This window comes from Nipponia nippon, unplaced genomic scaffold, assembly GCF_047370975.1.
Source record: "Nipponia nippon isolate SJK-2023a ecotype South Korea unplaced genomic scaffold, ASM4737097v1 scaffold_9, whole genome shotgun sequence".
Taxonomy (NCBI): domain Eukaryota; kingdom Metazoa; phylum Chordata; class Aves; order Pelecaniformes; family Threskiornithidae; genus Nipponia; species Nipponia nippon.
Genome location: NW_028262413.1, coordinates 36,317,236 through 36,329,926, shown reverse-complemented (window position 1 = coordinate 36,329,926; position 12,691 = coordinate 36,317,236). Strand labels below are relative to the sequence as shown.

The window sequence follows — 12,691 nt, the reverse complement described above, 5'->3', positions numbered from 1 at the left end:
GGTGAGCATCTTTAGAGCACCATTAACCTCCTAATACCTCCCTCCTGTTCCCAGTACAAATATACAATAACCCCCCATCTACACTCTGCAGAAGAATTAATCTCACAATTCAGTTTCCTACAGGATTTCCCAGACTGGGACATCTAATCCTAATATTTAATGATGTAGCATTGGCACATGAAAATTAAACTACCTAGGATGCCTTAGACTATTGCATTGGTGCCATCCTGCCTCCTTGCATTAGCTCCAACAAATCATGGTACATCAGACTCTGAATAAATGCCTGGAAACTCTAGACAAATTAGAATAGTTCCTCATGTTTTGCTTGGACAAATTATTTGTGCAGAAATGATGAGGATGCCCAGCAAAACTAAAGATATAGTAGACTTATCACACAGCAAAACTTACTTTCGTAATGAAATGGGCATGATCATACATACCAAATTACTAATATTGACAGAGTTTCCCTTTGGGAAGGGTTCAGAATTCATCTTCATGATTCAGAAGAGTGTCTTCACATGAGCTATACTAGCATAACTATCGCAACACAGCCATATTAATAGAGTAATGCCTACGTTTCCTTATCTAGTTAGCTAAGTAGTAAGCTGTGCTAATGGGTGAGAAAGTACCATTAAAAGGTAGCAATTCAAATGTTATTTCATACTCTGCCTTTTCTTACCTCAAAGTACACTAACACAAGAGGAGAAACTTAAGAACAATTGACAGCAGTTTTAACCTGAGTGATGACATATTTTGAATCACTCTTTTTACTTTCAGTGACAAAGAACACGTTATGTTTGGCAAGGAGGGGTATACTTCCATTTTAACTTTCCCAATTGCTTCCTAGATGCAAAGAATGGAGAAGGATCAGCCACCCTTACAAGCTGCATGATTTTAATTTAATTTACCAAGGCTTCTTCCATATTTGTAAATATACTTATTAATTTCAGGCCTTCTGATAATACAGGAACTGCATTGGGAGTAAAAAAACCCAAACTCTTCTTATCGCATAGATAGATTCATAAGCAGTGAGTCAAAAGGTTTATAACTATATGATTCACGGGCTAATAAAGCTTTTGGTGCCAGAAGTTACATTTTGTGCTTGGGTCAAGCCTGTTAAGTCTATTAAGGTCTCAGATGCCTCCTGTATGGACCACCAGGGCCCAAAAGAAATATCAAAAGCTACTGACCTCAGGTTACTTCTGTGTTTAATACACATCTTACAGATACATGAGTCTAGGAGTAGTGCTGCCCCTGTAGGGGAGGGACAAAAAAAAAAAAAAAGCTATTTCAAATTTGAACAAACACAGAATAAAAAGTTACCTTATTTTGATATACAGGAACTTGAAGCAATACGTTTTTACAATTCTCATTTACAGAATGTAAAGCCAGAAGAAACCATTAGGTCATACAGGCTGATCTCATGTACATCACAGACCATTAAATCTTACCCACCTATTCCTGCACTGAGCCAAATAACTTGTACGTGATTAAAGCAAGATTTTCAATCCTGCTTTGGAAATATCAATGGAGAATCCACCAGACCCCAGAGCTTCAACTGCCTGTTCCAATGCTTAATAGCTCCCTCCCCCTTATATATTTTATATTCAGCATCCAACCTGAATCTGTCTAGTTTCAGCTCTCAATGACTCCTTATTTAACCGTTTTCTGCTGGATTAAAAAAAATTTTCACTCATGCAGAAATTATATAGTGTAACTAAGGTATCTCAAAATTAAATCTCTAATGGTACAGCATTTTCTCCAGTCCTCAAATTGTTTTAACATATCTTTTTCTCTTCAGTTGCAATAACCTTTGACCACCACCAGAACCGAGCACCTTTTCTAATGCTGTTTGTAGAAAAGGTCATTCTGTTTGCCTCTCTACCTAAAAACAGTCACAATGAAACAAGCTCAAGTCATCTCCATTCTGACAAAAGCAGGCAGCCAAAGATCATATTATGTACATATGCCTCTGAATTGTTACATACGCACTACACAGGAGATTCAGTTATTTGAGCATTTGATTATGTCAACCTGTGCACATAACTTTACACATAATGAATAGAAATGTATCTGTTCCTCAGATGCTACAGACTAGCTGAAACTAGTTTCATAAAGTTAGACAGGAAAGATGGTACTTGATTAGGAACAAGAAAAACAGAAAATAAGCTACAGCTAAGGAAAAACCCACAAAGGATTCAAAGGAAATGCTGGAGAGAAGGAAGCAACCAAACCAAGGAACAAAACAAAAAAGCCTGAGAACCACTTTTAAGGACAGGACTTGAGAAGGACATTAAATTAAGGCCACAATCTCATTAGCATTCAACACTTCTGCTTGCTCTTGGGAATGTCCTCAAGATCAAACAAACAAGATTGCACAAGCACACAATCAAAGCACAGATGTTTGCCTTGACCACAAAGCAACTACCATGACATACTGATCTTTTAAAATGCCTCTGACACCAATCAAAAATATAATTTAATAGGTCCAGATTGCACTTTTGTAAATATTACCATCTGAAAATTTTCATGAAAGAAGATGAAAAACAATGGAAACTTATTTCAAAGCAGAAAATCAGAACTTGAGAAATGCATTGTTATGAAATGAAACATCAACCAGGTTTCACTCACACAGGCTGAGAAGCCTTAAAAAGCCAAGTAGCATTCTAGAGAAACAGACTTAAATTCTAGGATACAGGACAGTTGGGATCAGGTTGTTGCCACAGCTAAAGGAAACAGTCTGAATTAATTGCTTCTGGAAGCCTCATTTAGATCATCCTCCAGCCTATTTAGAAACACTACCACCAACCCGCAAATTGCAAGTAAAATTAATTTAAGTACAAATAAGGGTAACCAAGAATGTTAGATGGAACATGACAATGCAACATGTAAATATAAACATACTTTCCAAAGAAATAAATACATCTTTACAAAACCAGGAACAAGTTAACAGACTCTAGCACTTGATCAATACATCCAAAATTTCAAGACTTGCCTAAATGCATACTTTTCAAGTGAATATTATGCAAAACAAGCCATTCCTACTCAGCAATGCAAAACTTGACAGGGCAGCAAACATAACCATTTTTTTAACTCACATCTGCATTTCCTTCTTCCCTTTATTTCAAACTCTGCATTTATATCACAACAGGCCTTCAGTGAGCAGTTTGATGCAACACCAAGTATTGTTACTGCTGCGATTCAAAAGCTAGAAGCTCCTCACTGTACACCAACTGATAAATACTATTTAATGCTGCAAACATCTACATCCATTTGCATCATAACAGAACCACATTTTTCTAAAGAGAAAATGGTTATTTGGAGTTGGAGGGCAGAATGACAATAAAACTTCTGGGGATTTAAAAACAAACCTGATTAAATAAAAAATAAAACTATTGGGATCTTTTCTAGAATTCCTTAAACCTGTAGCATAATTTTTATATATAAATATATATGGCTTTATCTTAGATTTTAACTACACTTGGAACTCTGCCACCAACCTGTTAAAAAGAGACTTCTAAAGCAAAGGGTGATGGCAGAAGAACTTATTGCTGATTGAATCTCCCATTAACCATTCTCCCAGCAGGTATGGTTAGGAGCACTTCCGAGATATTCTTGTGCACTTTAGGATTTCTCTGGCCTGAAAGTTCAATGCAAAAAGAAGTGGTATGTTCTCATGCCTCAACCCCTAATTGAGTTTGCATACGAACGCAAATCTCCTGTTTGGAAATCTAAAGTAACAATCTAGTGACTCGTGTGTGGAAGAAATTGAAAGCAGTAACCGACTCCTGTAGATCACGATTTCAAAAACACTGTTAAAAGACTGCAGCTAACAAAATCGAACCACACAGGCATTTGTGAAAAGCAACATTAGTCCAAGTGGTCAGTGTGCATCATTCTTAGGAAATACTACATGTGCTGTGTATGCCAGGCACGCTGGAGCAACCTCAGTCTTTGGCAGGCCTTGCAGTCTTTCCCAGAGGATACAAACCACCAAGTATTTGGAAGCATTCATTAACCTTAAGTGTCTTGTTTATTGTATTGGTTGCTCAACTCGGGACATCTTGTAACTAATTTCCTGAAGCACTTCAGACCTTATCACTTGACCAACAGTAAAGGATTGCCTGTGACAGCGATTACAAAACCTCTCTGATCTTGCTAAGTTCCCTCAAAGGTAGTATACTATTCAGTGCCAACCAGAGTGACAATCTTCTGTGAGAAGGCTGAGGGAGACTTTGTGCTGGATATTAAGGCCTGATCTACATAGATTTTTGTCCTCCAACAAGTTTTCTTAGGAATACAGTTCCTCAGGTTGTGAACAGAACTGCTCTTTCAGGTGTATCTGGAGCAAATAAACTTGCTTCCAGTTTGCAGCAGAACAACTTTCTAATTTACTTCAGGTTAGGTCAGCCAGTTTATCAAACAGGTTATAGTCCCTGCGTCTGCTAAGTTTACTTTGGTGGAAACACATTACAGAGATTTGCAGGCAATTTTGAAGAGGCAGCAGAGGGCTGTGATGATCAGCCAGGTGCAATAACTTTCTTCTCCACATAGTTCTGAGTGCACCAGTGAAGATGGCTTGAGCTAATGAAGCTGGCACTGATTAGAGCAAATTAAGGCACTTTCCCCACCTGTGCCATGAAAACAAATATATTCAACCTCTCCAGGTGAACCTGGACAAAGATGCATGCTTGCAGCCTAATTGAAGAATAACTATATCTGCACACCCTGCCATGATGGTTTGAATTTTTAATCACTGAACATTGTAATGCTATTTCTGCAATGCCCCACTTTTTCTGTGACTCGTCAGCCTGTCCTGTGCACTTGCCATGCTGTAAGAGTATAGACTCCCTCCCTGCTCCCTTACAGCACATTCCCTCACACTGCAAGGCTCCCATCCTCATGTCTTTCCAGACAAGTCTGCCATAGGACCTTGACAGTACTGAATTTGAATACTGTCCTGATGAGTACTCATGGGTTGGATGAATTGTTGATATTATTTGGAGACAAGATGGATTTGCAACAGTACATTGAAATATAAGCTTTAATAAAGAAAACAGTAATTGTGTCCCTATAATTTCACTGATTACAGAACACAGCTTGCAGCTCTCTAAATTATAGTTTACAGAGATGGTATCCCGAATCTTTTAATCTCTGTGCTTCTTTCTAAGCACCCATTCATATGACTTCTCCCTCCACAGCAGAATATGAATTTTGCAGTACTGGTTTTTACATAATCTGAGACAAGCTGTCCTATAGTCTTGAAGTAAACAGAAAATTATTTTTCATTAAAAGGCACGTTCTTAGGGTAGATCACTCTCTATGGGAGGCTCAGCCAGTTGCAGTCTGTCAGAGCCTTATACTGTTCTACCATCTTTGATTTAGTCAGGTGAATCTCATTAATCTAATAAGTAAGTATCATGCAAAAATATTTGGTGCTTTGCAACAGTATAAATTTAATAACAGTGTTGTCCAATTATGAATTAAGAAGAAATTAGCAAAGACATTACTAACTGTGCATTTAGCCACATCAATAGTGGAGTTAAAAACACAGTGAAGGAATCCAACCTGTATTTCCTTATTTAAAGCATTAAATACAGTACTGTTCTAAGGTTATTTAATGCATGCAGTTGATATAAATATTGTTCTTCTACAAATCCATTTGCTCTATAAAGAGACAAGGCAGCAGCATTAAAATAAAGCCCTTCTTTATCTTTTATTTTGAACTACAAACACTTTCTGAATTCTGATAGTTACATTTTTTTTGTTTGTTTTTAAAGTCACATCCCTTCTTTGGATGGATGAAAGCCTTTCCCTGCCTGGAAAGACTTTTATCAGGAAATACAGACTAAATAGTCCATGCTTCACTCATCACTTGTGGTAGCCAAATAAATTACAAAGTGACATCAATCCAAAGAGCTTGCAAAATATGAACGCTTTGGTAGATATTCCCTGTCTCTTAAGGCAAAGTTTGTTTCTTCTTTCTTTAAATAATTACCGTTATTAGAGATTTTGCATTTTCTCCTAACCAATAAAGCAATGCTACTACTGAAAGATGTAGTTACGTCTTCCTTCTACCATTTATTCTGCCTCTGCATTGTTCCTTCTTTCCTCCCATAAAAAAAAATAAAAACAAAAAAAACCCCAAAACCCCAAACCCCCAAAAAACCCTTATGTAACAAAACAAATCAAAATAAAAATGAGAAATTTTTCCTATATGTGCCTTTCTTGAGGCACATACTAACTTTCAAATGTCCATGGGTTAGAGATAGCCAGCTTCCTCCCACTTCATCAAGCTCCTGGATTAAGCTGCTTGCAGTGCCTCAAGAAGGGTAACACTTAAGTAATTACCTTTCAATAAATTTTCTCGCATTTTTTTAACAGCTTCTACAACTATTACAGACCCCTACCAAGTGTACTAACTGCCACAGTGACCTTTTTCCCCCCCGGAGAGAAAAAAAAAATTGTCAAGCCAATCAAGGAAAAATAGTTTATAGTGATAGATGTTTCCATTAAATGGCTCCTTAGACTTGTGTTATCATATTTCTGAGATCTGACACAAAGACAGAAAAATAAAAAGCTTTACTGTCCACCATGAAACAGAAATACTACTCCGATTTCAAAACCACACTAATTTCTTAATTATATGGGCAGATACCCAAAATGGTTATATACATCAATTTATGGTAGGGGCTATTGGTCACAGAAAGAGAGATGCTTTCTTACAGGTCCCAAGTCCTACATTTTGGTTTCATGCAGCCAGTCACATCTTCAGACTCATCACCTGGCTAAAGACCTTCTGGAGATTAGCAGGAGAGCTTTTACAATGTACCGCACCTAGAGTTTTTCAACATCTTCTATTTCAGTAGCAATAAGAATTCACCATCCCTACTCTCTTCAGCAAGATTTCTGCTTAAAAAATGTTGTACCAGAGCTCCCTGGATAACAAAGTTCAATTAAAATTAGATGCATTGTTTCAATTTTAAGGCTCATTCAGTCTCTAGGCTCAATTAAGCCCTTGGTCTTTCCACTGAGAATCATTTTAGAGTTTTCAAATTATTTTATCATAGTTTCCTAAATACATCCCCAAACTACAGTCATTACAACATGAAAACCAAACAAGGATAAGATTTTAATAAAACATTCAAAAAAAAGCTTACATGCTGGTAAATTAGTCCATCCCAAGTAGCACCACATATTAGCAATACAATCAGGCACAGCCCTGTTGCTATCTGTTTTTCCCAGTGCTCTCTTTGCTTCCTATATAGAGGCAGAACCACTCCCACCACCCATCTGTTTATTAAACACACTCATTAACTCAGCATCTGTAGCTTGTTAACACAGCTCCTGCTACAATGGCAAAGCAGGTTCTTGTTCTAAACTATACAAGGTTTTAACTTTCTCACTCATTCAATCATTGGTTCCAGCCAATGATTCAGACAGAAGAAATATCAGCAGACATAGAAAATTCCATGGAGTCACTTACTAAAGCAGCTGATCTATGACATTTCAGGAATGTCTTGAAAGATACAAACCAGACTGGTACAATGATCTACTCTTATTATACTGTTTAACTCTATGACTTCTAAAATCTGAGGGGTTTTTTGCTGTTTATAAAAAAGTATGTGTTTATCCAAATAGATGTTTTTCAGTGAACCAAGCTGTTACACAAACTTTTCTTTTTAAAATAACTCTTTAATTCCACCTCAAACTATAAATATTTAGAATTGTTATTTTAATAAATTTAAATTGTAAATTAGAGCTTTGTTTTGAAAACGTAAAAAAAAAGTTACATTATTGGAATATTTTTGGAGGACTATGTTTGGACTGCAACACGAAACAAATTAATCTGCATTTTTAGTAAAAAGATCAGCCAAAAATACTTATGGGGTCATCTCCATGATACAGAGCAGGTATCTTATAACAGAAAAACAGACTGAATGACTTCACGCATCTTCTATGATATTGAAGTAATTCTGTTGTGCATTAACTTGCTTTCCACCTGCACTTCTTTCTGTTGATGCAATCTCAAAACAAAATTCAAATACAGGCTGCATTTTTGGGGAGAAGCAAAGGTCAACAGAGGCACTGACATTCTGTATACTATTTGCTTGTGTCAGGGAGATGGGTTCATTCAGCTCTCAGTGTCTACATACCATTTGTATTAGTGCTAATAAGAGCTAGAAGCACGTCTGGAGGAGGAAGTCCTTTTTTTTTTACTTTCATTGGTCTATGAGATTTTAAAGAAAAGCATTTTTCATTAATCAAATATTTAAACAGAGGTGTGCACAAACATTTTTAATAGGTTATTTTACGGTTTTACACTTTTGTTTAGTAATAAATAGCTCAATACGTGCAAATGCACAATGGTAATGTTTGTGGCTGGTAATGAATTGTATCTATGGAATTTCAAACAACATCTACTTACACGTAAATAATTAAATTATGCATAAGAAAATTATAGCTAATATATATTACTATATAAAATACAGCTAATAGACACTACTCAATCCTTTAGATGAATAGCATTTGCTGTCAGTAAAATCTAAGAGACCAAGCAATGCTAATTAAATTTACTACTTTTAAGTCTTTAAAAAGGCAGAAGGAGTCAAGTAAGTTTAAAACATATTTTAATATATGCACAGTTATCTCCGAAACATTTATATAGTCTGTATGGCCTTGCCAAAAAACATGATTTGCTTTTATGTCCCATATTGACATTTATCACTCAGGCCATCCCAGCTATATATTTTGGGATATCTGCCACAGGATTGTTTATTCAGTTGAGAAGGCCAAATACTGCGTTAAAATCAGTTGGACAGTACCTCAGCTATTCATATGGATACCTCATGGTGGAAGCAGCTCAGCATATCTGAACACCTTCCCAGGAAGCTGTACGTTTTCTTTGCCCATTTTTTTTTCCTCGAGGACATTGACCATTTCCAGATAGTGCCCTTGGAGATATCTCAGCAAATAAAACAGAGAAAAGCCACATAGCCTCATGCTCCCATCACAGTCTGTCTCACAGTCCCTGTCAGCCAGAAAGCCCCACAAGGGTCAAGAAGTGTTGTTGACACCTCTGTGCAGCCCCTTACTCAGAAATTTGCTTAAAGCTGACAGCTCCAGTTGGGCAAACAAAAAATATTTCATAGACAAAAATTCCATCAAAGGCAAAGTCAATTGCCTGCAGAAGGCTAAGATATTTAGAGTGACAATTAAGTATGAGATAAAGATCACCAGCAGAAGAAAAAGGAAGTGACATACATGTGAAATGTAAGAAACGTTCACTGCAGACTTATGACTGAAAGGAACAGGCATGGCTTGATCAGCAGAGTTAGAGGAGGTTGATTTAAATGGGGGATAACAAGAGGTCTAATACAATAATAATAGTATACGGTGATATGAAATAGCTGCACTTCACAAAATGCACCACATTTCACCAAGTTTACTTACAGCAGTTAAATCACAGACACCTCTCAATGTACACTTTTGATACATTTCAATGCTGTGCAAAAATCTTTATCCCAGAACAAGTTAGCAGCAACTGACCTGTGCGGAAATGCTGAGCCAGTACCTCAGAACCTCCTTCAGTTCAGCAGCATCTCCTGTTCCTTCCTTTCTTCCCAATTTACTAACATGGCATATGCGTGAAAAAAAAACACGCAGGTCTGATGTGGTTGCTCGTTTTTATGCAAAACTCCAGAACACTCTAAAGAGAGCAAAGATAGGAACGTGCTCCTGCCGGGAATATTTTATAACTATGAACCTTTCTGTTTCCCCATCTCTTTCTATATTATTACACTCAGTTTTGAACTGCTTAATTTCTGTACTGAACAGGAAAAAGTGAGTGATTGCATGTAAATATCAGACTTGATAGGCAGTGCCCCATCAAGAACCAAATGGATCTAGTCACCGATGAATTCCCTAGCAAGACAACGGAAGCCCCAAGGATTGCCCTTAAAAACAGGTGGCCAAGAATCCAGCTGAGAAGCAGCTGTTTTGTTACAGAAGCAAGTGGATGAACACAAGAGAGACACAAATTACAGTGGTCTACAGCTAATTTTGCTTGTCTAAATTAAAACAGACTCTGTCTTACGCTTGGCCCAGCTGTTTTGGTCTAAGGCCTCAGTTCTATACATCACTTACTGGTCTGTTTCTAATAGACTGATTCCATAGCTCCAGTTTATTTCTGTTTGCATTATTTTGCTTATGGAATTAAGTATCCATCGGGAGCTGCACTAGTCTATGGTCATAGGCAGGACCATGCAGACAAATAAAAATGGTGTAGATTGCAGGCTTAAGAAAAAAAGAGAAAGGTTGACCCCTAAGAAGAAGATATGCCTGAGAGTAACTTCAGCTTAATAACATGACATTTGGGATATCTACCCTTTGCAGGGGACCAGTTTCTGCATGTGATACTTAGGGTGCAAGGAAGTAAGTAGCACACAAGCGATCTCATGCTATCCTTCTGTACAAAGCGTAATTTCACTGACTCAGAACAATTATTAAGAGAATAGCCCCTATTTCAAACTTATATACTCTACAGAATTTTTAAATTAAATACCTCAGGTTTTAAAAACACAGCTCCAAATCCCTGTTATTAATTATATACACTATTTCTTCTTATGTGCATGAATTTTCATAAGTATTTTTATATGAATCTATAAGTATTTTCACATTTACATGAAAATAAAGGAAAAAAATGCACAGTACATTTTGGGAGTAGAAGTGAATAAGTGTAAACCAATGGTATGAAATAGAAGTAAAATAAAATTGTAACCAGAGGTCCTCAAGACCTAGAGAATTCTATACAGATATAATATATATTTGTACATGCATAAACTATGGCAGGGATATAATTTTAAATTGTGTTCATTGTGTTTATATAAAACCATCCCATTTTCTAAACTTTTAGTTCTATGTATGTTCTTCTTCATTCCCCAGAAAACTGGGGAACACCTAGAAGATACCTATTTTGCAAGATGTATTTCCACATAACACTTGCCAAGACAAATTAACAACTGTTTGATATATTTCATTCTCCAATTTGGTCAGTTTCTGTGAGAGCAGGGACAATTATGCAGTAGCCTCTGACACTTCTTGCTTTTTACGTCTGGTTTTGTCAATCCTGCAACTGCCTACCCTAACAGATAACTTTGACACACCTGAACAACCCAAAGAAAAAAGGTAGGCTCCAAACAAATCCTTAAAATAACTGACTTAGTATGGCAAAGTTTTCTATGTGTTACACCAATTAGGATAATTATGCCACAACACTCCCTACATGTCCCTTCTAGCAACTTAAAACTTAAATCTTTTTTCTGAAAAGAAAGAAAAAATTATTAAATTTCAGTTTGTTCTGGAGGTAGTTGTGCCTTGTTGTGTGTAGGAGATGCTCCAGGATTTTAAAAGCAAGTAAAGTATTAATGCACAATTTAAATCTGACAAATCCTCAAAAGGATTTGTCTCAAACGTCTTTTCATACAAAAGATGTTTCTCAAAGTTTGAAAAACCAATTATGAAGTTTGTGAGAGGTCTACGTTGTTGTTTTTTTTTTTTTAAAGTAGATTTACTCTTATTATTATGTTTATGTTTGTCTTTAGCTTTCCTCATCTCCCATTTTCTAAGTGTTAGAACTCATTTCCCTCCACACCCACTGCCTGTGTTACAAGGCCACTAGTTCTCATTTCTCCTTGCACTCAGGGATGGCATCCTTGCTCCTTTGCACATGCACTAGGACACAGAGAGCAGGAGCACATTTACTGTGAGATCAGTATCTGAATTCAGGTAGATTTGGGGGTTTCATTTTCTTCCTGGAGTTTTTTTTAAAGGTCTTTTACTTGCAAAAAATATCAGTTAGCCTTTTGGTGTCCTAGATACCTTCCCATAGAGGTGTGGGAAGCAGAGGAAGGAAAACATTTTAGTAAAATAAGGTTCTTTAGGATCACTTGGTATTTTTCCACAGTGATTGATCCACCAAGGTTATACATATTCCAGCAGTCCATGAATGTGTTGTTTACCAAGAACACCAGCAAGAACAGCCCCCCTGCACTTAGCACAGCTTCCACTGAATCACACTAGCAAAGACCTAGTAACTCTGTTAATAGCTATGTTAATAGCTTTTATTCGGCTAAAGGTTCCAAATGATGTTAGGTTAATTAATATTAACTAATAATATTGATAATTTGATAAAATTAGCTTAATTAGCATTTTTTCCAGAATCTTCCACTTCAATCCATAGATATTATACGTAGATGATAAGAAATACACTTTTAGAAAGCACCAGCCACTGAAGGACACATGACCATGCAATATAATCAGAAATACAAATACAATACTTCCAAATACACTGTTCTTTGCCCTAAGTCCCCACAGCTGGTAGCCATCTTGACAAGCACATGGCAGAGGCATATCTAGAAGCAGCCTCTGAACAAACGCCTCATATGGCTTCTGCTCTAAATGAGAGCTAATTTTTGTCTGAGAAGCCAGAATTTCTCTTTGCATTACCGTCATTCACCAGAAGAGATCTTAACACAGAAATGTCCCACAAAACAATAGAAATATTAAGCAATACTTACCAAACTGATGCTCCAGCTACTCAAAGTCTCCTGTTATGAAGGCAACCCTGGACCCACTGCTAAACGGGTCTTTTGAATTTCATTCCCAGAATGCCCAGAGGAACAGCATCCTA

The 12,691-nt window shown here is 36.8% G+C and overlaps 1 long non-coding RNA gene across 3 annotated transcripts in view; it reads right to left on the bottom strand.

Moving 5' to 3' along the window:
• The window catches only part of LOC148050275 (uncharacterized), a 186,494-nt gene extending 179,269 nt beyond the window's left edge, over nt 1-7,225 (bottom strand). For all 3 annotated transcript variants that reach the window (XR_015701330.1, XR_015701329.1, XR_015701331.1), the window contains exon 1: nt 7,161-7,225. This is a non-coding gene — a long non-coding RNA (uncharacterized LOC148050275). The remainder of the gene's footprint in view (nt 1-7,160) is intronic.
• Between the last annotated feature and the right edge of the window lie 5,466 nt (nt 7,226-12,691).